Genomic DNA, 25,943 nt, shown 5'->3' on the forward strand with positions numbered 1-25,943 from the left:
TAACAGCTTGAATTCCCTCTAGTACATATTGTCTTTATAAGGGAAGTTAAATACTGTATGAGATAACAAAGTAATGACACAATGAAGAGCCCACAGCCATGCTAGCAGCACTGTGAGGCTGTATTCAGGTATGGCAATGCTTTGAGCTAAATGCTAATATTGGCATGCTAACAAACTCTAAAACACGATGCTGACATGCTAATGTTTATCAGGTCATCATAATACTATACAATATATATAATACATGTTTACTATCTTTAGTATGTTAGCATGCTCACATTTGTTAGCACTTAACATAAATAATAGCTGAAGCTGATGGGAATGGCATTATTTTTTTTAAAAGTTGTTAATCAGTGGAAGCCTAACTCTGCCAGAGTGATGGGAAAAAAAGATCCTGTGAGTCATTATGATTATAATAATAATAATGACTTATTATCTCAAAATAATGACAAATCTTCTCAAAGTAATGACTTGGCATTACCAAACAATGAGGAATTTTGTCAAACGAATAATTTAGCATCTCAACATAAAGACTTGGCATCTCAAAGTAATGACAAGCAAAGTAAAAATACTGACGAAGGGTCTCAAAATAATGAGAAAGTATTTCAAAAATGAGTATTGTAAAATAGTGACTTAGTATTGTTTCCCATTATTTTGAGATATTAAGTCAATATTTCAAGGTTTCTTATTATTTTGAAAGACAAAATCATTATTTTGAGATTCTTTTTTATAATTTTGAGAAAGTTTTTTATTTTTAGATACTAACTAATTTTGTGATAGTCAAAAGTTGCAATTTTGATGAAGTTTGTTATTATTATGAGATACTAAATCATCTTTTTAGAAGGTTTTTCAAAATTTTGAGATACTAACTAGCTCTCATTATTTTGAGATAACAAGTCACATTTTGAGGACGTTTCTCATGATAATGACTTATAGGATTTTATTTTTTTCATCACAGTGGTTGAACCTATGTAAGGCCAATAAACACTTTGGCCCAATGATGGCACTGGATGAAAAGCCAGAGGATCATTGAAATGATCACTATCATGAGTGAATGTCAAACTTAATTTCAATCCATCCAATAGTTAATGAGACATTTCAGTCAAGAACACAAACGTCAGAGTCTGTGGATGAAGAAAAATTAAAGCTATCAGCAGGTTGCTAAGCTACAAAACTGTTGAAGGTGGTTGAGTGTGACACAAACACTATTCAGTCTAGAAGACCCCTTTGAACTTTCTCTGCTTGAGATGTATCAGCTGCATCACGCTGCCTGTTTCTGTTCAGCTTTACTTGAAACTTTGATTTGAAAAGTGCTCTACAAATAAATTATTGTTCCTTCCGAGCTCGAAAACATCCACGGGGTATGAAGCCTTAAACACAGTTGGCTGCTTTGAATTTTGTTCCAGCCCACACCCAATCAGTTACACATACTGTGTGACTGATGAAAACAAAATTAGATAAAAAACATGGATAAAATGCGAGCAAGATAACGAGACACAGAGGGCTCTAGTGCCAGCGAATGGGAATTAGATCATCACAATCACATGCAGTGACATGTTTGTAACATGTTCAGAATTAGTAGGAACTGACGCTGATAACAGTTTTACATCCACCGATGTCTTTCTGTGATAATAGCAGCAACAGTGTCAGTGACGTGCAGACAGACAGTGACAGGTTTATCCTTCTATGTCGTCTTTACTCGCAAAAGAGGGGCCCTTGAAGTCTCACATTCCACTCACACTCATTTCCCCTCAGGCTTTCATCTTCACAGACTCATGGGTGCCGAAACAGTCACAAAATGACACCTATTTCTCTGATTTGGCGCATGCTTGTGTGTGGGTGCGTACTTGAGTGTGCAAATCGAAGCATCTGAATGTGCGCATGTACAGTAAGTGTGTATGTGTCAGTGTGACCAAAGAGAGACGTGCAATAGAGTGTGACACGTGGCCGCAGTAAATTGGATTGAAGACGTAAGAAAGACAATGAGTCACTCGCTGCAGGGTTTTTCCACACAGTGAACTGGATAGAAAAGGGAAAAGGCCCTTGGAGAGAAGAAAAGCCATCAAAGCAGTCAATTCTTTGGGGAAATGTCAAAGGGAGCTGTATCCCCACTGCAAATGAGAATACTCTGTCTGTCAAGTCAGCTTAATGCGGTGCGGCCGACTAGTCGCCACAAAGAGTGGGCAAACATTACACTGAAGAAGGAGGGAGGGAGACATGAGGAGGAAGGAGCCAGACAATGCCCTTTTCTTTACTCAAACGTCTTGTATTGAGAACAGAGCAGGATTTTCCTCCCGAAGCAGATGCCTGTGGCATCCCGATGATCTTAATTCACCAAGCAGCCCATGAAATAATATCCTCATGTTCCTTCCACCAGGGATTTGTCTCTGGGCTCGTCCCAAGTAGGTGGCAGAATTGGCAACAACAGTGCCTGGATTCTGTTTTCATTGAGAGGGCAAAGAAAGGAAGTGCAATACACTGTTGACTTCTGTTTCCCAAATTAATTACAGTCTTGGTTGGAACAAAGACAAACTGCTCACACCTCCTGAAGTCAAACAGCGGCAGAGGCACCGCGTATTGATTGAGAGTGAAACTCAGCAACTGAAGAAGAACACAATGATGATTGAGTTTCTGAAAGTGTGGTTGTCTCAGAGCAGAGTACGCGCGCACACACATACACACAGAAACACACACAGACTGATGTCACCCCAGTGAGGCAGTGTGTCTTACTGGATGTCCATGGGTAATTGACCCATAAAGGTCCCCACTCACCCCTCACCTCACATTGACATGAGAGGTGTCCCAGTCCTGTTACAGCCTTGTTAGTGTCACTCAACCTGCTCCAGTCGTCTCCACCCCCACACGGACAAGGCACACAGTCCACTGCATACAGAGCCAGAGTGTCCTAAATCTGAATCAGTATGACACACTGTTACAGTGAGATGCAAAACATTTGAGAAATGAAGGATAACGTGCGGAGGAGGAGCGTTCTGCTTCTAACATTAATGAAAGTGTGGGTTTTAAATGGCTGATTATACTGTGTATTTGTTGTATGATTACTAACACTCTAGATTGTGCGTGTACATGCATACATGCTCTGTTTCAATGTGTTGGCTGAGGCGATGGTGTCACCCAATCCTTTTTGTCATGCACGCAAGTGGATCCAAAACATCCACAAAGGCGAGGGAAGCAGGAAGTGAAATGGCGTCGGAGTTCCATTGGGGATTGAAATGTTAGCCTGTCTGGCATAAGGCAAGAGCAGACACTGAGCGGTATAATACACAGTAAACGATAAGCATTTTAAAGCCCAACAGTGCATTGATGTTACAGCACTTTACCTTGCTCAGCAAGATAACTAAGTGATGAAATATTGAGAGGGGAGTATGCACATCTCCCAGGGAGAGATGTACTCAGTTTGGAGAGGTGTGTTATTTCAATTGGTGCCAAAAGTTACTCTGGGAGAGAAGTAGACGGCTATGGTGTCAACTAGAGCTGAGGGGGAATTCAGGCACACACACACACACACACACACACACACACACACACACACACACACACACACAAACTCACACAGTTTAAATGTAAAAGCCTCAAGTTTCTTGGATGAACTAACTTAATACTTTAATTATACCTTAATGCTATGCCTATCATTTTAAATCCCCTGTAGCTGGGTACTCTACCCTAATGATAATGCAACATAAAAGAGCATAAAGTGCATACTATAAATCTGTATATTTAGAAAAGCACAACGTCTACCTTGGAAGCTTGTGATTCAAGCACCCTATTTTTTTATGCATGTAGAGGAAACACAGACACAGCACATCCCAAAATACTAAATACAAATTTGCCACAGTATGATCTACATAATGTTTGTCATAGCATTTTAATTTTGAGTACAAAATCAACATACTTTTCCAGTTTATGCTAACATGAAATGAAAGTAAAATTGGATGCCAATTAAAATATGACTTTTAATTGTCACATTAAACCTTTTTTTTATGACTTGGTATTATTTTTTGTTTTGTGTTGTTTAGCAAGATAATCCTGAGGCTGTTTAAAACAGCAAAACACCTACAATTTATTTAAATTAGATTAGATGAGATTTAAAGATCAAAATGCCTCTGGATGCAATAGGAAAGACTACAACCAATCAGAGCAATGAAATGATATATATATATATTGCACTTAAGCTTGTACAAATGTACACAGACCACAGAATGCAGAAATGAGGTTTAATGGTGGCAGAGAACTTACATGTCTTAAAATTAGTGTTGCCATTTTTGCCATTTGAATTTTATAGAATAATTCAAAAGAATGATTCACATCAATTGCAGCCTGTTTTTTTCCAGAAAAGCTTCAAATTGTTACTAAAATAAGTTTAGTGTCCCCCGAGCAAGAGTGTACAAGCCAGAAATTACATCATCACATATTTTTGAGTTAAGCACAAAGTTGCCAGTCATCATATAAAACCTGTGCCATATTAGATAAACAGTTGTGAATGGCCTGAAGTGGGCCAGGTCAGGTGGAAATCTGTTTTAATGGGACAGGAACCAGATGCGTCTGCCAGAGAAAATGGAACATTTGCTTGTCAAAACACTACATAACTCAAAACCTGTTTATTGTAGTATAAATTTGGAACAAACTGAAGGCGTCCACAGCCACATTTTGAAAAAGGCTGAATCCAGCATACCAGCATGCTCACAATATAAGTAGGTACAAGTACAGGCCATGCCACTGGTGTAGCTAAAGTCACTGATCTCACCAAGTTTTAACACAGAGGCCAGTGTAAAAGGTAATAAGCAACCATTGCAACAGTCGCAATGGGTGGAAGGAATGACCGAGTCATGCATATAAGCACTTTTATTGGTGAAAAATCACCAATAAAAGCTTTCAAATCAAAAAGTTCACAACAGGACATGTTCAAGCAGGAATATTATAAAAATAGGGAGAAATTAATAAAATCAGCAACCAAGATAACATGTTTCCTTAGTGTTAGTATGTGGCTACATGTAGCAGTGTGGGCTGCGTAATGTAAACATTTGCAGTAACGTCCCTGGAGCAGATAACTATTAAGAAACCTGCCACAAGCTCATGTCAGTTTGTCTTGAAAGTAGCACAAAACAATGGAAACAAAGTATTAGGAACAGTCTTAAGTTCGAGGTTTTATGCTCACAGGGATTACTTTTACATTGAAACTTTGGCCACATTTAATATGAACATCTGACGTTAACATTATGACAGAAAATAAGGAAAAGCATAATAGGTCCCCTTTAATGAGAAATACAACTAATAAGCTTTGAAATAACCCAAACATGTTCCTTTTCAAACTGCAGTTTGTGGAGACTCCACTGAGGATTCATATTTTGAGAGCAAAGATAAGTGATTATACTTGAACCACTTATCTAATTTACATTTGCCAACTTATTGGGGACACACAAGAAGAGGCAGTGCATAATGAGTGCGCTGCATCAACGATGACCGCGCTGCTTCATAACCCTGAGTTGTGCTTTGTCACTGGGGTGCAGTCAGTTGTGCTGCTGTTATCTACTGCCTAAAGATAGTGTTGATATCCTTGTGTTGATGAATGAATAAATTCAATAACTGCTCCTCTCCCATGCAAGTCCTTCGGGTGATGACCTGCCTGAGTGCACAAATCCTTGTGCCACAAATGAATGGACGCTTCAAGGCTTTCATGGCAATGCCAACACCACGCACACACACACATCAGGTGCACATTCACACACAGTTGTCAAATGAGACAGTGGGCAATTACAAGTCCTCGTATTGGTTGACTGGCTTTAATATTTGATCAAGGTTGTATCGTACAAATACAAAGTCAGATACACATAAAATATTACCTTGCGGAGAACAAACAGCCAACAAAGCCATAAATTTCATGCAGCTGCCATAGTTTTCTCGCTTCGATTGATTTATTGACGGTGTGTCTGGTATTCTACTGCAGATTAGTCAACAAAGGAACCTTCAATTCATTAATACAGTAATCTGCCACTGTATTTGGAAATAATGAGATACGCACTTTTCTCTCACAACAGTAGTGTCTGTATAACCTATAGCTACATCTGAAGCATGGTCAGGGTAATGTATTACCAATACATTGGCCTAATATTTGATCAAATGTTGGTTTATGTCCCCTACATCAATGTGATGGACATGTTTTGTTCTCTCTTTTGTTCAATCTATCAGTCTACATTAAACCAGCAATAACATTCTTTTTGTTTGCGCACTGTATTTTTTTAAACTTGTTAATTCTACATTTCAAGGTATGGTTCATGTTTAGTTAAACAGAAGATTTATCTAACAACTCCTTAAAGAGAGCCAGCTGAAGCAGAGGTCATTGCAAAACGAATTACATTTCCAGTCACAACTCAACATGCAATTAAAAATAAATTATACAAACGCAGTACAAGGACTCAGTTTTGTTTCCATAGCCAAATTGTAGCCACCCTTGTCAGCTATTTGAAGCAAATCATGCAACAAGGTTACAACAACACTTCAGTCATTGAAGAGTGTTTAGTGCAGCACAAAGTGACAGTGTCTCACAAAGGAAAAACAATGAAACAACAGCGGAGACAATTAGACGGAAAGTTAAGATCAGAGCCGAAAATAACAAAATGTAGTTCTGAGACGCTTTTTTTCACCCAGATAAGGATACAATTCTCAGGGAAAGACTACCAGACTTTAAATTGCCAAATTGAACAAATCACTACCAGCTTTGCGGGAAGATATCTGACTACATGGCTGATACATGATAAACTCAGAGGTGTGCAATTGCTCCAAAACGGCGACAGTCAGATTTAAAAGATGATTGCTGCAAATGCTGGAATAAATGGCTCCAGGGTGGTGATTTAAATTTCATGTCCTTTCTGAATGACACATCTCACTGCGTCGCTTCTGATAACATCTGCAGTGCTCATGTCACTACGGTTGATTGAGCTTCACATTTGCCTCCATCTGTCTCAGAGAAGGAATACAGACAGACAGACAGACAGACAAATACATACATACATACATACATACATCAATGGACACAAGGGCAGACGGACAGACGGATGAATAGATAGCTGGCATGTCTACTATTGTGAATATTTCTGACTGGTTCTCAGTCGTCAGGTTATTTTTGCTGGTCTTCAGTTTTTTGCACTGCTCATTTGGCAATTACCGCTAGTAACACTGTGTCATTAGCACTGTGCCGTGTGCCATTAGCACTGTACAACCAAACTTATCAGAAAAACTAGCACTTAATCACACATCAGTGTGGTAAGAATTAACCTCTAGGACAGGGACTATCATTGGGAGAAATGTATTTGACAAGTACTTAGTTTTTAGTTTGGCCCATGTCCCATTCAATAACATGGAGAGGGCAGGGTTTATGAGCAATACTGCAGCCAGCCACCAGGGAGTGATCAACATGTTTTGGCTTCAGTTTGGGCTAGCTGTCATGTTGTTCGTCTTTATATAATGTCTATGGCCAGAGGGAGGGCACTATGTTTTTTTGCATGTTAACATGGCTAGACAGCTGTCTGTCAGCAAAGCCAACAGAAAATTAAATAAAGGGCAAGACATTTATTTCACAAAACATGGAAATTTTAATAGCTTTAAATGGACAGCACTTTGAAATGTGGCGCTAAAGTTCTTTGAGTCAATGGAGCACTGGACCTAAAGGAAAGACCTCTCATATTTCACATTGTTTTGCATTTTTTTCTCTTTATAATTAACTTGTAGTAAGCAGTCTTTTGGGTGTAGGGCTATCAAAAACAAAACCTAAGAAAAAAGGAAATTAACATCCCTAATAGATATATGGATAGATATGGATAGACATGGAGAGATATGGATGGAAGTGGATAGATACTGATAGATATGGATAGGTATGGATTGATATGGATAGATATGGATGGATGGAGGGCCAGACACAAATAAATTTGCAGGCTGGTAAAGACAGAAGGAGAGGATAGACACTGTTTTGCATTGTGCCAGACGTCTGAGCCTCCACTTCCTTTCCCATCCTCTGTCTGTCTGAGCCTCGCGGGATCCCTGACCAGATTGTGTCCCTTGTTAGGAGTCTGCTGTTTGTGTGTGCAAATCTCCCTGCAGGTGTGCGCGTTTGTGTTTTTGTGTTTAGGTGTGTGTGAGTGTTTATGTGCGTGCTGCTGTAGCTGGCTGCCTGAGGCATATTCGGACCCCTATTACCCTCGGCATGTGGAGTGGAGTGTGGGTTTTACCTTTTTAATGGACGGCTGGGGCGGGATGTGCAGACATCTCCGACTTCCCTCTTTTTCTCCTTCTGACTGTTACTCCCTCACATGAGACCTGCTTGGCAGCCCAAAATATCTACAACAGACGTCACACGCTGACACAACCATACTGAGACTCATGGGCTCTAAGGCTTAGTTGTACTCAGGCAACAAAACACACACACCATCTCTCTGATTATGTAAAACATGCAAACGTAGATCCACAGGGAACATCAGTCCCAGTTTTAGGTAAATTTGAGGCTGCTTGTAGGATCCTTTGAATGTTGCAAGTGTGTTGGGGGTTATATTTAGGGGAATCTCATGTCCTCCTACACATGTGCGTGAACATTATTGTGCCTTGCTGACATGCGTCTGCTCAACAGCACCACATATTTTATTTGTAGTCAGAATATCTTGCATTGTTGAGTAGAGATTGGAGTATTTTCCCGGTGCTACTCTGAGGTGCTGTTCCATACAGAGTCTGCAAAGTGATCATTTTTTAGAAAAATATTTACTGCATGCTCACCCTTGCAGGCTCACATTTTCCCTGAATTCCTACAGTCACTATGGTGTGGGATGAACAAAAACAAGTCTGCAACAATGATGTACTTTAATAAGAGAAATGTTTTACACAACTTTTGAGTCAGAATTAGAGCCATACTCATATCCAGGTATTACGCTGTGAAAGTGAAACAATAAATCCCTAATGGATATTGTTTCCAATTTGTTTTGATTTGGCAGATAATATCTTGTCTGTCTATGTATATACATGTATAACAAGCACTTAAGCAATCCAGCATCTGTGCATAAAGTATAATATTATTTTAAAATCAAATGCTATTAATCATCTTGCCAGGGTCTCTGTGTCCTCTTTTAAAGAGAAGATGTTACAGATAAGACAAAAACTCATTAATATGGCCTGACAAAAAGCGTTTAATTCCTCTACATCAAAAAGAGAAATTGAGACTGGTGAGTAAAACACAGTGACCCTGTAGTCATGCTTAGCCCATTGTTCAGGGAGGACCAAAGGGCAGCACTCTTGGGGCACTGTCACACATGGGTAAAATTAACATTGGTGAATATTTGCCGCCCATTTACTTTTATTCATTGTGAGCAAAGGGGAAAATAAAATGGTCACATCTGGTAGTGAAGAAAATTCTCATCTTTACATCACGTGGATTTGACTGGCAAGGTCACAACCTCAACTAATAGCAAAGAAGTATTTGTGTAAGAGACATCGATTGGTGCCGTGTCTGACCAGCCAATATTGTATTATATTACCAATGAAAAAAACAAACAGCAAAGTTTTACTGGAAGCTTTTCTACTAGAAAGGGATTTCTTAGTTAAGGTTAGGAAAAAATCAATGGTTTGGTGAAAATGAATAGATTTCTGTCAGAAAGGGTGCTCTGGGAGAAAAAACTTCTCCCATGTGCACATTGCTATGACGGTCAGCAAAAATTACAGCACATTGAGGATGTACTTTCTGCAATGAAAAAGAAAACTGAGAAAAACATGTTGAGCTGAGCCATACCATGCAGTGGAAATTCAGTGTTTATGACTGGTTGAGTGAGTTTCAGTGAGGTTCTTGGCAGCTGTCAGTCATTGTCAAGTTCGAAACAACTTGCAACACAGACTTTTGTCTTCCCTTGATTCTAGTCTTTGAACTGATTACCTAATTTCACAACACTTGAACTTAAAAAAAACTGAAATATTATTTTGAATTCATAATGAACATTTTTGACCAAAACCACCACATTTGTAATGGGTCTATCACAGTGATGTGTGGGCAAAACACAATAAGAGTTCAGAGAACATTCACTGAATTCAGTTTCTACACAGACAGTAACCATGAGATAAATGGACAGCTCCACTGCTCTGTTTTCATAAGCGTCAAGTCTGTGCAACAGCAGACAAATAGCAGCTGGTGACGCACGAACACCCACTTTGCATTAATATACTTTCCTGCAGTGCTATTATTAATGTCACTGAATTCTTCTTTGCCAGTGAGATTTGCAGCCGAACAGTATATGGAGAGTTAACATCACATTTCAGATTAGTTCAGTCCAATAAACCAGCCATTGTCGAGAAAGTCCTTTTCTTAAACACATTTTCGTTTTTTAAAGACCCTCAATCAATCACCATTAGCATACCTCTTGGCTCTTGTTCATTCAATTAATTAAATTCAATAGTCCAAGTCAGAGCCTCATGTTGCGCTATCTATTATCATTCATTAAGAATGAAAAGGTTTTAAACTTCAATATGCTGCATATTCAGCAGTACCGAGAATAAATAAATTAGGGGAGATGAAAGAAATCAAACATTTGGGAATGTGTAATTATTATTCTAACTACTTTGTTTGCCCACGCGCATATCTGCAAATTCCTCTGAGGTCCTGAGAAAGTAAAGTTCAGCAGATGGGAGAGTAAAGCCTGCAGCAGGTGCTCCCCCACCCCCCCATCCACCCACCCCTACACACACACTTCACTTTCATTAGAGCCTGAGATGCAAAAATGACAGTCACAGAAAATGGGCTCATGGAGCTCACTGTGATGGACAAAAGAATTCCTGCCAACAACAATAGCACTGATTTAACACATTGCATATTCTCTTTTGGACCGCTTCTAGGTTGCAAAAATTCTAGCTGAAAGGTTAATTGCATGTATTTATAAATGAGCAGTCAATGGTTACTTAACATTTCCTTGATGTGGAAGAAAATGAGATGAAGTTCCAGTTCCAGTAACTGTCTCGCAATCTGATTTGGAGTTTACTTTATGAGCCTGTAAAACACATCTGCTCATTCTTTATGGAGTGACTTGATTGCTGAGCCAAACCCGTGATAAACACAAAACAGCTTTCACACCCAGCCAGCCACTTATACAGTGAATCCACGAGCCCAATTCATAAATGAAAAGCCATACTATTAAAAGGTAAAAGACTGTTTAAATGCTATTATCAACCGCTTGTGTGGCAATGCTACAGACATGATTTAATTAATACAAACAGAATTAAATAAATAAACTTGATTAATAACTCTTCATCTTGTTTCAAGTGCTGTGAAGTGCATAAAGAGAGAACAGGGAAAGTTTTAATAGCACACTGCAGAAGGTTGAATGTGGTGGAGAACGAATAACAGCGGAGTGGATAGAATAAAAGACGTGTAAGTTTGGGTTAGAAGAGCTCGTGAGGCTACAGAAGTAAGTTTCTCAAACTAACTTAAAAGAATGTATTGATTCAGCATGCCTGATCTCTCCTCAGGCAGACTGTTCTGAAAGCGTAGAGGCTTTGATGGAGTAAGGCCGATCACCTTTATTTTTCAAACTTGACTTTGGAACAAAAAAAGGCCTGGCCCACAGAAATGAAGCTGCGCTCTCCCTCATCGGGAATTGAGAGGTGTGTGCAGCCGACGGCCATACTCAGCAATGCTTTAAAAGCCATCAGTGAAATCTTACTGGCAATTTGGAAGCTTGCATCTATGCAGATTTTTTATTCTTCCATCATGAATGCGTCAGACAATATATCATTTGCATTTTTATCTTTTTCATCTGTGCCCCTGAGGTCCAGCCACCATCTTAGTATCTATCCAAGCTCGCATTTTTTGTGAAGTGTCAAATGTATGATCCACAGGGCCAGGTAGCATTTCTTAAAAATTACAATATCAGCACTTATACCAGTACCCTTAAAGTGATACCTATACAAATAGAGCACTTAATTTGATCGATTTTTCATTCTGCCTCATTTGATAAACATCACGTGAATAAGAGGATTCAGCTGTTTAAAATGCAACCACTGCTCCTTCCCATCCAAATAATTTTTGTACAAATACACTCTAATGGTATTCGAATTATTAAAAAACGTATCAAAAAACTGCACAAAAAACTCAAATACACCATGCATGACTTCACCACACCACAGTCTATGTAAATTGACAAACGTGTGCAGTTACTGAAAAACCATACATTTGAGATTACATATAAAACTGGTAGACGTGAACTAGGCTTAGGCTGTATCTCTCTCTTTATATATATATATATATATATATATATATATATATATATATACATATATATATATATGTGTGTATGTTTATGTGTGTGTGTTGTGTGTGTGTGTGTGTGTGTGTGTGTGTGTGTGTGTGTGTTTACATTCAAACCTTCCTGAAATTTCTGTGGGGCATATGGTAATTCAAGTTTCAGCATAAACACACTGCATTCAAACTAAACAGAAACACAATAAATCTTACCAAGACCGCTGTGGTTGGTCTTATTACTTATCTAGTAAGTTAATCCACTTCCACAGCAGTTGGTCAAAATAAACCCTCACTTCACTGAGTTAGATATGAAAATGTGCTTTTTCCCTGTGCTGGCTGTTTTTTTTGTCAGTCTTGTCACGTTATCCCAATCACTTGCAGTGATCATGTTTGCCAACTCAGCTTCTTGATGCGCCAGTAGAGACTGGTCTCTGGTGGCACGTGATGTGCACTTTGTTCAATACATCCTCAAGCTTCTCCAATTGAGTTTAACAGAAACAGGAGTGTCTGTAAAATGCAAGGTATAGAAAATCTTACTGTCAGAACTCAAACAGTATGCTGTAATACAGTGATATAGCCCAAACCTATTGTGAGCACTTTAAAACTGAAAGGCAGCAATGAAAACACTTCCTGTTCTTAATCTATCAGAGGGATAGTGCAATGAGAAGTACATGATCCCACACTGGCTTCCCACCTGTGAAAGTCAACAGCTGTGTCGAACTGGTAGGTGGCCCCTGCGTGAACCTAGGACCCTGCAGTGGTGGGTGAGCACTTTGTCTCCTGTGCCAGCGGGAATGTCAGAGTTCTTTGTACTAAGCAAATAAATTAGTTGATACTGTAGCTTTGTTCTTGTGCGGGAGACAGAAACTAACTATAATGTGTCACGGGAGCATCCAGCTCCACTTTGTGTGCCATTTATAGTTCTTTTACACAATTGCTATGCTCCAGAACAACGTTTACAGAGAAAATCAGTTTCATATCAAATCATATCTGATCTGCTCCTGCAGCTTCTACATGGTAAACAAGGGTACAATATAACCTGTTTACATGGCTTTTGTATTCCTCTTGCAAGAGGGAAATGCCTGATGGATTCTTGGACGCAAATCTACACTAGAGCAGGTTTCTGAAAAATGTGAGCTGGAAGGTTACACTCATAGTGGTCAATATGTTCTATGTTAATAAGCATTACACAAAATCAGTAGATATGATATGCATGAAACATTTTCCACATCTCACCACAGATGGTCTGAGTTTTAATGAACACAATGTTTTGCTACAAATACAATATTACCACCACAAATGGCGACTGCCAGAGATGTTCGCCAAACCGTTGCAGCTCTAAAACTTGTGTCAACATTTTCCAAAATTGCACACTGGGCAGAGGGAAGCTCAAACAGGTTACAGAAGAGCTCTGATTCTTTTTGGTGTTCTCACCCTAACAAAAACAGTGTGTACTTCAGAACAAAAGCACTGTGCAACACTGATTTGGTGTAATACTGTCACAAGCATCTTTTTTTTGATACCATACCAATTTTTTTCCACTGTTTAAGATAATAATTTAAACTCAAGATCATCTTGTAATTACATTTAACATACAGCAACTATTTTGCACAGCTTGTCCTACAAAATGTTTTTTCTTTTGTTTTTGAACACAGTCAGGCACTACAAAAAATGCATCTTTTAGTAGCAGTTACTAAAAGGTACATTGTTGTATTTGATTTGACCAGAAGCACTGGTAGCACTATAAAGAATGGAGACCTCAGTGACACACACACGCACACAGTGTTTGGTGTCAAATTCATTTTTTCATAAGAAATCAAAGGTTGAAGCTTAAAACACTTTTAGCACTTTTATAGACTGAATCATGGTGACATTGCGCTTACAACAATCACTTCCAGGTAGACAACTGACAATTGATTTCAATGTTGAAATCCACAAACTTGTTTATTTCAGTTGACATTGTCAACTCTAACTGTTATTTTTAAATATAAATAATTAAAAATGGTGCTTCCGACCGACCTGATGCTTCCGCCATGCTTATTTTATGTACTGTTTTGCTTTGCTAACATCTTTGAAAATCCAAATCCACCAGCACACAAGCTAAGAAATATACTGCTGTGGATGGGGGCAGCAGCAAAACACTGCTTTTGTCACTGCTTTACCTTCCACACTAACTGATTGAGGCTGTGAAGTAAAATGAATGTGAATAAATGTTTTTGTTAATGAAATCCGGTGGCTTTGACATAGCGGCTTCAGTTCCCCATTGGAAAGTGCAGTCTGTTGGCAAGCTAAAGTGATGATAATATACTAAATCTAGCATACATTTAACTGATATTGTTTTTTTTGTTTAAATGTACACGATGCAGGGTTTTCCTAGCCATAAGTTATTGTAAACAAAAACAGTGATTCTGTCTATACTTTAGAAAATTATTATTGGGCTGAACAACAAAGTGCTTCCAAACACATATATCACTGTGGCAACCTTGTTCCTCACACATGAGTGACTCTTTATAGACCACTTTGTGATATGCATAACTGTTTTGCCTACAAGTATTATTTTTTCCCAACAAACATGTGTTTCAGTTACGCACTTGGAAGCAGAAACAGTGCCCACAAGTGGGAAGGCTGTGAAAGGGGTTTCTTCATATTTCTACAAATTCTGTACTTGGAATGCCTCTTGACTTTAAGGCTTTATCTGCAGTTAAAGCTCGGTACTCTCTGCAGAGAGGCCTCTGTAAGCAGCTGCTCTTCGCCTTTCACACTCTGTCACCCAAGTTTAAATGTCAAGAACACATTAGCCTGCGAAGCCCTGCATGGATGTAACAATATATACGACATCAAGATTTCACCACACAGACACAAAACATACCATGTATTTGCTTCCAGTGTTCGAATGCTATGAGGTTACTGCAGATATATTTAATATATGACACCTTGAAGTCTATTATTGGATAGGAACACACAAACATGTATACACACGCTTGTCCTCAACCTGTCATAGACCAGCCACCTGTCATACGGTCATGGCCAGAGGAGGCAGCAACGGTGCGGAACAACAAGGCAGGAGCACGATTCCTCCTCACATATACAGTATGCACCCTCATACAGCACCCCAACACAAACACTCCCTAAACCTCACAGATATCCTCTATGGCAGACACCATCTCTCACTTTGACATGGCGTCTCATAAGTCAGCTGCCAAGGCTGGAGGGGGAGGGAGAGCAGGTAGAGGGGGTGGTGAGAGGAAAACGGGGAGTCAGGTAAAGGGTAGAGGAGGCAGAGAAGGAATAGGGGAGTGGTGGAGCATGATAACCCAATTTGTTAGTGGTGGATAAATAGAGGTCTGGGGGGGGAGGAGAGACACCGAGGGAGAAAAGAAAAAAGAAGGGGAGGAGGGAAGGAGGGGGGGGGGGGGGGGGGGGGGGGGGGGGGGGGACTGGGCAGGAATAAACAACCTGAGCTAATGTAAATAATGCCAACCGTGCTTGTTGGTGAGAGGCTATATTTCAATATTGAGCATATAAAAAGGCTACAGAGAGGAATTATAACTGCCTCCCACTGTACTAAAAAGTCATAAATCACTCTACTGTTGCAACTGACCTATTTTGAAGACACAGACAAACATTTATTGGGTTGAATCTTTCTTAGTCAGCAAGGTTTCATCTGTGTGAGTTTATTCATTATATTCTGTTTCTCTCTATTAATATAACACCCTTTTATACCTGCATCTAAATTGGAACTTAAGAACAGTCAATACAGTTTTCTCAGGGGAAAAGCTGTATAGCCTATTTAACAATTTGTGCACACACTTTTGTACTCAGAGGATCAATAACGAAACAGTAAGATCCGGATAACGTCACTCACTCAGCTTTGTCACTGCGCGCTTCCCAATTAGGATCCTAAAAAACACAGCTCAGCACTTTACACTTTGTTCCTTGTTCATCAGAGTTGCTTGCCAAAAAATCTTCGCTGAGAGTACTTGTTGTGTCGAATTTGCATCAAAATAATGGCCCATGAGGGATGTACTCCTGAATTTAAAAGGACAATGAATTACCTCTAGATGATCTTCTTCACAGAATGAGGATGTATTGAGACCCTTGCTCGCTTTTTCTTTGTTTCATCTTTCACATACAAATCCAGTTTATGATAGGAAATTATAAGACATTCAAATGTGCATTCGACACAATCTCAACACCCCTGGTTCAGTTCTGACAGGGACCTTTCTTGTATGTCTTCCCCCTCTCTCTCGCAGGGGTGATACAAGTTTGAAGTTGTTGGCCCCAACCTTTATGGCTTCATATTGTTCTCCTCCCACATTCATTTTAACACCTGTTTAGTGTAAAAAGAAATAAGAAACACTCAAATTCCTGCATAGCAATTGTTTGATTTAAATGTTGCAAGAAGTGCAAAAGAATCGTCTGAGATTGCTGGCAAAACTTTCAACTTCAAAGCCATATTTTACATTTTAAATTAGGAGACAATTACAAATGAATTCACCCATAACAGTCAGATTTTAAAAGTCTTTGTCTTTTATATGCTCATAATAAAACATTAACTTTCACATTTTCTTCAAAACTGCACTGGGTTATAAGACCTTCTTTGACTCGCACTCAAAAATCTCAAAATAAAAAGTGCTCCAGGTTACCAAAGAGACCTTTTGTGTACAAATAAAATCCAGCCAAAAATTGATTGCAGTATTGCTCACTTTATCTCACATCATTTACTTTTCCAAAAGACAACAGGTGCAACAGATCTATTAATGCTCAAATGAATTATTTATATATCCGAAAAGAATCAGAGAAAATACTACTCTATACTGTATATTTAGGTCTATTGTAGAGTCAACTATTTATTATCTATCTAAGATTATGTATTTATTTGTCTTTTAATTTTTTGAAAACTATTATTTGTTTACTTTTATCCTGTTAGGGAAAACTTGCCTAGGGCCCTTTGGCCATCTAACAAAAGCTGCCTGCCGGGACAATAGCTTTTTTAAGTCAAAACAATTAATTTCTTTTAATAGTGCAAAGGTGTGAATGGCGATGAATCTCAGCCATCCACTTGTGTTTAGATCACCAAAACACATGTCAATACCAGGTACAAAAGTGCACGATGCAAGAGAAGAGAGAGAGAAGAGGAGAAACCACACACGACCATCAACTATGTGAATGCAACATTAGTTATGAACGCAGGCAAAATAACACGATGGCCCATTTAGACCAACAGCAAGTTTTTTTCCTGACTCTCTCTCTCTCTCTCTGGCTGTCTTCCTTGCACTCGGGCCCTGTCATCTGCATTGAAGGGCACAGTGAGATTCTCTGCCTCTGCTGTTTGTGCCTGATGAGCTTCTTGACAAACAAACAGCTTGTATCCTCCTTGGCTTCTCCCCTCCACTGCTGGGACTTTTAACCTCAATATTTGGAATCCTAAATGGGGGAACACTGCGTACCCTTCGTGCCACTCCCTGACAGGAAATGTTTCGGTGAGGCAAATAGTTGCACTATCTTCTACAGTGAATCCTGCTATTGTTTAACAATTGTACACAGTGCAGGGGCCAGATGCAGAAAACTCTTGATTCAATAAAAGGCACCGGCAGAAACATTCATACGCATAATTTTGGACAGTTTTTTAAAGCGGGTTGCCACAGTTTTGGATGCAGATTTGCACCTTAAACCTTAAATGTATGTACGCTAATCAATACCTGCGTCCACACCACTTATTATAACTGTCACTGAGTAGAGCAGCTAAGAAGTGTAATTTAACCAATTGTGTTGCATTAGAGCAGCTGTCATTATGCATGACCTTTCCGCATGGCTAAGGCTATTTATATTCATCACATATATCTGTAGACCATTATTGCTGTGGTATCTCAACCATCACTATTAAATGTCAGAAAGATGATCAATGGTTAATTTATAGTAGAACAGATTTAGATGCAGGACCAAGTGAAATGACCAGTAAAGCTGAGAAATTATAGCTGAAACTATATAGAAATTATGAACAAATGTATCAGTCATGAAAAAAAAAAGTTTTCTTGTTTTACTGCAAGGTTACATCTCTCACCTTATATTTCATGTCCATCTGAGCTTATCACCCACAGCTAGTATGTATTCATGAGGTGAGCACATTCTTCTTTTATGAATACCAGTTTATCTGAGGGGATACAATATGAATGATTTTATGTGCATATGCATTGCTTATAAATCTGGCCCAAGCGGCAACCTTTGGTGTCAATTTACAAGTCTGTAAAATGAAGCCAAAAACTGCAGTCCATCAAATGGCCACTTGAGGTCAGCTCCGATATAGAGTCAATCCCGATAGAATCCCCTGTCAATATGTCCAACTCTACAGTAGAAAATAAATATGTTTACACCCTGGTACAAAAAAACCAAACAATTTCAGTCTCTATAGCTAAATAGCAAAAATAAACACACAATGTGATTTTATATATGTATATATGGAGGTATTTCAATGTGTTCCTCCGCTAAGACAAAGCTAGCTACAACACTGTGATAACAGGTTGTCTGAACATCAAATACAAATGAAATTTTAATGCTAAGAATAAGCACCCAAAAGGCACCGCACCCTATAATCTGCAATTATACAATCTCAGCTACAACATTTAGCCCACCGCTATGCAAAAGGATTTGTTTGGAGCAACAAAATTACAAGCGCAGGTGCAAATTGACTTGAATGTGACGATAATGGTGTTGCTGCATAAATTTAGATGCCTGATTGCTTCTCTTTCTTATAGTGCTCTCCTGATGTGTTATCACATGAGGGAATCTACCTCGTGCTCTGAAGCAAGACAAGTAAATGAATAAATGAAATTCCGCACCATAAAAGACTGGGTTAGTCAGACATTTCTCTTAAATCTAAAACAATTCCACCCATGATACATTTGGTTTAAAAACCAAGTTATGTTAGCGGTTAAAAATGAATGCTGTTTTTCACACTGACTATACTGGGAAAAAAGCTAGAAGATGACCTTCTCACTCATCAGGAGGCAGCGGTCATAAGAGACTGAGTGGCATTTTGGCAACATACGCTAGACTTCCACCGTGAACTGAACACAAGCAAGAGTTATCGACATGTTTGTGTGTATGTCCCGATTGTGAGAGTGTTGCTGGGTGCAAGAGTGTCAGCCCTGGGGAACAAGCAACTCTGTCCTTCTGCTGCAGTTCAGACGTGGGTAGATGGAGCGCGCCGGCATGAGGTCAGAGGGCTCCCTGTGGCTTTTACCAGTCGGCACAGCGTGGAGGGTATAACTTTGTGTTGCTGTGTTCTGTTTAGAAGTACGGGTAGGGGATTACAGGGTTCAGCCAGGGGACGGAGAGAGCCACCAGGATGTGTGTGTTGTGTGTTTAGCGGGGGCCTGGTAAGAGAGTAAGTGAGAGTACAAGGTGGCTTGTGGTGGGTCGAAGGACAATGTTGCATTGGGACGTATCAGCAGAGGATTCACTTTTCAACACTTACAGGTCACTGAACAGGACCGACGGATAACACAAACACAAACACATTGACACAGAGGTACAAATGTGCCTGAGACATGCATCTGTGTTAGGGATGTCAATGGTTAACTGCCACTGTCCTGACCAAGCAGCATAACAAGCAAAGTGGAAACATTTTGCCCCCCTTCCGGTTTCCCTCCAGGTTGCCTCGGTGAGTAGATGGCTTATGGTGCCTTGATTTGGGATTGTATTTACCGTATTCATGACATAAGTCCATATGAAATACTCCCTCATGTGGTATTTATGACAGTTACTGGAAATTTTTGAAGAAGCTCTGAATTCATGAGTTGTGACGTGTTTTCTCATGTTTCAGAAATGATGCTGGCCATGGACTCTAATTTTCGGCGGTTATAAATACTAATATATTGTAATTTTAGTTTTTTAGAGTTGTTATTTGTAATTTTATATGTCTGAGGAAAATGTTGATATTCCCAACAGCCTCATCTTTTGCTCTGACACTGTGTCTTTGCATTTCCTGCATTACGTGACCCGCTCACTAGCTTGCTCAATTGTTAGCCTCAGTAGCCTTTAGACTCCGCAAGTAGCATCCATATTGCTGTTGCCGAGCAGTGATGTTCTCATGACTTAACCACTCGAACACTGAGCATGTTGTGTACACGGATTCCAGTGTTGAAACTATGAGCTCACAAGTTCCATTTGAACACAGCACTGATTTTTAGCTGTTAGGGCTGTTAGCAGTGTCAGCACAGCAAGTGGTGCTAACATAGTTTATGGTGCAAAACAGGGTTTGCTGCTGAAAATGAAGGTGCTTGCTCACTGGAGCAACCTGGAGGGAGACCCACTGCTACTGGGTGGGCACTATGTTTCAGGAGAAATGCCATCCAGTTGCTTAGATGCAAACAAGCTGCTTCCTTTAGAGCTGTAAAACCTCATAATCAGGGCGGGCAGAGGGCACTATGTTTCCTTAACACAACTAGTCCACTGTAAATAAAATAAAAATAAGAAATACTTTTTATCACCTCTCAATAAATAGCACTTTAAAATGCTGCACAAAAGCTCACCGAGTCAACTGAATTAAAAGGAACAACCTTCTGTTGGTTATCTCATCTTATTTTTAGTTTGGGTTTTTTTTGTCTTAAAAATTAAGCTGTTAAATGAATAAAACCAAGCTAAAGTGACATCCCTAACCTGTGTATATGCTGTTTGTAATGGCTGATATCAAATCATCTGTGTGCACATACATGCAAAGCAGCGAAGGGCCTTCTGTTAAAAATTATATTACTCTGTATTCCTTAAGTTAATAATGACTTTTTTTTTTTTTTTAAATCACACAAACATTATACTTTTATAAAGGTTATAGGAAAAAGAAACAGGCAGATACAGCTTCATACACAGAGGAAAACTTGATTAAATTTCTTTTTATAAAGAATAATAATATTATCTGGCCTACGGATGTGAAATTAATGATTTTCGCAACATTCCTCCTCACAAGAGTCGTCTTGGAAATAAAACTCTTCATCTTCCAGCTAACAATAATTTTACTTAATATATCACTGAAAAGCAACTCACTATTATGAGCTCTCACTACATCCAGGAGAAATGTACAAAAGGTTATGATTCAAATCAATGCAATCCCAGCCCCAGCTCCCAAAGCAATAATGGGGATTAATGGGGAAAAAAATAGAGAAAGGAAAAAAAAAGATGGATGAAACGGTGCTACACCTGCAAGCCACTGTGAATAGGAGTGGTCAAGCTACAGTAGGCAATCACTTAACATGAGCACATCACTGAAACCAGATCCTGCAGGGTACGAGAAAATACCCGTGTAATGTTACGGTTAAGCACCATTGTGGAATGTTCATTATGCAACGCTCCTGGCTAATATTTACATTCATAACTCAACTTGTATTTTACCATTTGAATGTGAGATGATTGAATACAGGTTTAAAAAAAAAACTAAAAAAACATTAGAGCGTGGCTCAAGATTGCACCAGAGAAAAGACTTGATGCAAGATAAAGATTTCATTCCCATCTGTCACTGGGGCAGAACCTTATCGCCTATTCCACACTTGCTTGGAGGTATTATCAAAACTAAATCATCCCATCTCTTTATAGATTGTTCTTGTGGTGTCCTGAGACCTGTATTTCTTTGTGGTTTGATACAATCACACTCAATATTTCATGGCTTCAAACTGTTACAGGGATACATTTAAGTCCCAATGGTGGCTCACATCTATGTGTTTGTCCCAGCTGAATTTTAGTGACAACACGACCTGAAGCTTTTAGCACTGTAGCAATATGGTGTTACTGCAGTGCGGAGGCTTATACCTCAGAAACTGGACTGAGTGGCGTGAATTCATATCTGTCTATCCAGGTCAAGGTGAGGGCATTTCAGAGATTCATATACATGATTCCACACAGGTATGGATGGATGCAGAGGCTGTGTGTGTGTGTGTGTGTGTGTGTGTGTGTGTGTGTGTGCGAGCGCGAGCATATGATGCCCCAATTCCCTGTAGAGACGCCACAGTCCATTTTTACTCTGACCTTTCCTGTATGCACAAGCAAACAAACAGCTGCAAACAGATGACACAGCAAACAGTCTAAAATTCATACAATACCACATTGTTATAGCACCAACAAAAGACGAGTATAGCTGTGTTCATGCTGCCAGACACCAAAAAAGCTGGAATTAACATGCTGCTGTTTTTGGCATTATTTTATCTGCTGTTTGTTGCATCTCATTCACAGTCCTGTCTGTTGAATAGCTAGAGTCGTTCCTAGATTAAATTATAATAATTTTGTGTTATTGTGTCAGTTTGGTGTTTTAATAAAGGGTTAGTTCAGATATGCCATTTGTATTTGCACAACAGTGAACTGAGAACAACATGTTGACGTGGTTTGAAAATGGTTTGAAAATCTCAAAGAAGGTCACATGATTGTCACCATTTCTGAGCACATAATGAAGTTCCTAAAAAAAATTCAAAGGTGCAAAATAATCAATTTCTCCAATTTGATGAGATAATAGGATCTAATTAATAATGCAGGCACGCTTTTTAGATCCATAATACTCCTTGGATGCCAGGGATTTCCACTGCAGGGCCATAGCCATCAGGATAGAGGCATAAGGCAGCTAATGATGGAGCAGAAAACAAGTGGCATATGATTTGCCTAGGGGATGTGAGTGGCTTCAGCGAAGAGACAAGTGGATTTCAAACGCCATTCAAAATTAAATAATAGAAGTTCTGGCACATGCAGTCTAGAGAGAAATTGTGTCTGAGGCAAAGAGCACACATCCATTGAACTAATGGCTGATGGAATCACTGCTGTACATCAACACAATTTGCCTCTATCTCCTGTAAGTGTGTTCACATAATCAATTCATTTGCCATTCTATAAAAACATAGTCATGCTTGTACATTTATGTATATTTATGTTTATATTTCAGCAAAAATATGTTCCCACAGGCAGTGTCTTATCTAACACGAGGAAGAATGAAGCACAAATGCAGGGTAGTTGGCATGCATTAAGTGACTCCATAATGGATAATAATGTAAGATAATAATAGCCAACATCCCTGAAGTATTTTGGTTTCGATTTTGTCTCATTTATTTGTTCAACTAAATGAACTGAAACAAACAGCAAGAGTGACACGTTGCTGTGGGAGACGAGTCCGACTCACAGGGTTCAGCTAAGGCAACCTGTGAAAAATGAACAGCAGCATGTATTCTGAGGAAAGTGTACTGGGTTACATTGCTTTATATGAGTGTTCCTGTTTTTGTACCCACCCCCTGTATGTGCTAGTTGGTGTGTGTGCGTAGCTGTGTGTGTGTGTGTGTGTGTGTGTTCATGGAATTTAACTTTCAAACACTTCAAGAACATGAAGAAATCCCTCTTGGCTGTTGAATTTCTACCCCCTGATTAACTAAATAAGCCTGAAGGAAAACATGTTTAAGCAGCTATATTTGGGTGAATTAAAGGAGAGATCTCCTCAGAGACAAACATTTGTACCTGGGAGTTTAATGTATTCTTTTTTTGGAAATAACAAGCTTAAAAGGAAGGACTATTATACGACTACCAGAATATACACACGCAGAGTAAACAACAACCTTGGTTGTTAGCGATAATGATGTGCCGCTCCTACCAGGTGCGAAGAATTATGTTGGTCTCCACTTTCCTCAAACTACCTTTTCCGCTTCCGTATCTCTGCAGCTGTGTACATGGGTGCCTCTGCATCTGTGTTTCAAGCGATGAAGCAAGAGAGATTCAGAGGGAAGCCACGTACAAACACGGAGAGGAGGAAATAAGAGAAGCTGTATATAAAGCAGGGTGGGAGATATCAGCCAGCCAACCAGGTGGAAACCAGCTGTGGGCGAGCTCGGGAAAACATTCAAGGAAAGTCTTACTCACGTCCCAGAAGGCAGGGCAGATTAGACAAATCACAGCGCTTGGAGAAAGCATTAGTCATATCCCAGAGTGCCCTGCTCTGGAGAGCGGCGTGGCACTGGAGAGTCAGGTATCATGGCTGAAATGATAACTCGGAGATGAATGAGTGTTTTCCATGTGCACCTGGATCACTCAGCCTGCATCCTGAGGGAAGATGAAAGGACGATTGCAGACAGCGAGACAAAATGGAGAGCAGGAAAGTGGAGGAAGCAGCTTTGCCTGCTTTGCATCCAAATTTTGTGCTATATCTTCACCAATTTATCATTTTAGGATGGTTAGAAATGAAGGGTAAGGACTAACAAGCTGTCACTGTTTCACTGTCACTGCAAAAGTAAAACAGGTAGAAAAGAACGAGAGAGTAAAAAAATAAGGTAAAGGGCAGACGGAGGAGTGCAAGAGGACTTTGATGGTTGGAGCGACAGCTGCGTCCCCGGTGAGTGTCTTTGAAGAACAAGAGGAAGCCTCAAAATAAATGCATTAATTGTAGATGTGGGGGAAAAATGAAAGAAGAGCGATGGAGATGAAGGAGAAGAGAAACAGATTGTGTTTGTTGACTCAGAACGACTCCAGCTGAGGGAGATGAAAGGCCTCGCAATTGTCACGTCAGAGGTTATAAAATCAGGAATGTTAGAGCTGGTGGATATCACCTTGGAGCGCTGACGTGTGATCAGTTATTTTCATCTGTGGTGACACTTCTGAGTCTTAACGATATACTTTTTGTTGTTTTTGTTCCTTAAGACTTTCTTTACAAGTAACTGATGAATATAGGTCCTCACAAGTTTAATCATGCACTGTGCAAATCTTCCTCTTCGAGAACTTCAAGCTCAAGCTCTATGGCATTGCATCAACAAAAGAAGCGCTGAATACATCGAAATTAGTGTGCTTCTCATTGTTCCTCAATCTATAAATCATAAAGTTTGCTCCTGTTTCAATGGATACATTTAACTTTTTCAATCTTTTATTGTAGACTTATTCCAGAGATTGTTGTCAATGTTTTACAACCCTCAATATTTCGCTGCGTGGCCTTAGTTCACCCTCAGCTGCCTGCCCGCAATAAATAAATAATAAAAATTGAGAAACTAATAGCAGAAGAGGAAAAAGGAGAAAGTGAGAGGAGGAGGCAACCAAACTTTATTGGTATTATAAGACAAGAGGTGAGGAGGAGTGAGACTATAAATGCTAACAGTCTCTTCCTAAATCACTTGGTAGTTCTTGTCAAACTTTTGAAAAGCGCCTGGATTTCTCATTAACGTCTACCGTTTTTAAAGTGCGGTCACCACTTTGGTGGCGTCAGAAGTCTTCTCTAACAACGCCACCTTGCTTTTATCTGCCTTTTCCGAGTTGGGTATCAATGATTTATCTGAGACGAGCAAACTGCACTGCACCGCTCAAAGTGGTTGAGGTTGTAGAAAAAGGGGAATAAAATAGTGGAAAAAGCTCTCAGGTGGTTCTCTATAGGGGGACTGTATTTCCCAGGTGACTTCTCAAGCAGCCTATCTATAGCCCCGGTACTACCTAACCGTATAAATATCTCCTCCTTCTACTCCTCCCCCACTCTCCTTCTTTCTTACACCCCTCCCCAGAAGACGTCCTTTCCAGTTGCTGAGTCTCTCCCCTGCACCCTGTTATTCCAGAGGCCCTACAAGTTCCTTTCCTTTTTACCATAGGCATTACCATACCTTTGATCGCACTCGCCCTACCTTCTCTCCACTTCATTACAGATGCACACATCTCCCTCTCTTTTTTC

This window comes from Plectropomus leopardus, chromosome 18 (assembly GCF_008729295.1).
Source record: "Plectropomus leopardus isolate mb chromosome 18, YSFRI_Pleo_2.0, whole genome shotgun sequence".
Lineage (NCBI taxonomy): Eukaryota > Metazoa > Chordata > Actinopteri > Perciformes > Serranidae > Plectropomus > Plectropomus leopardus.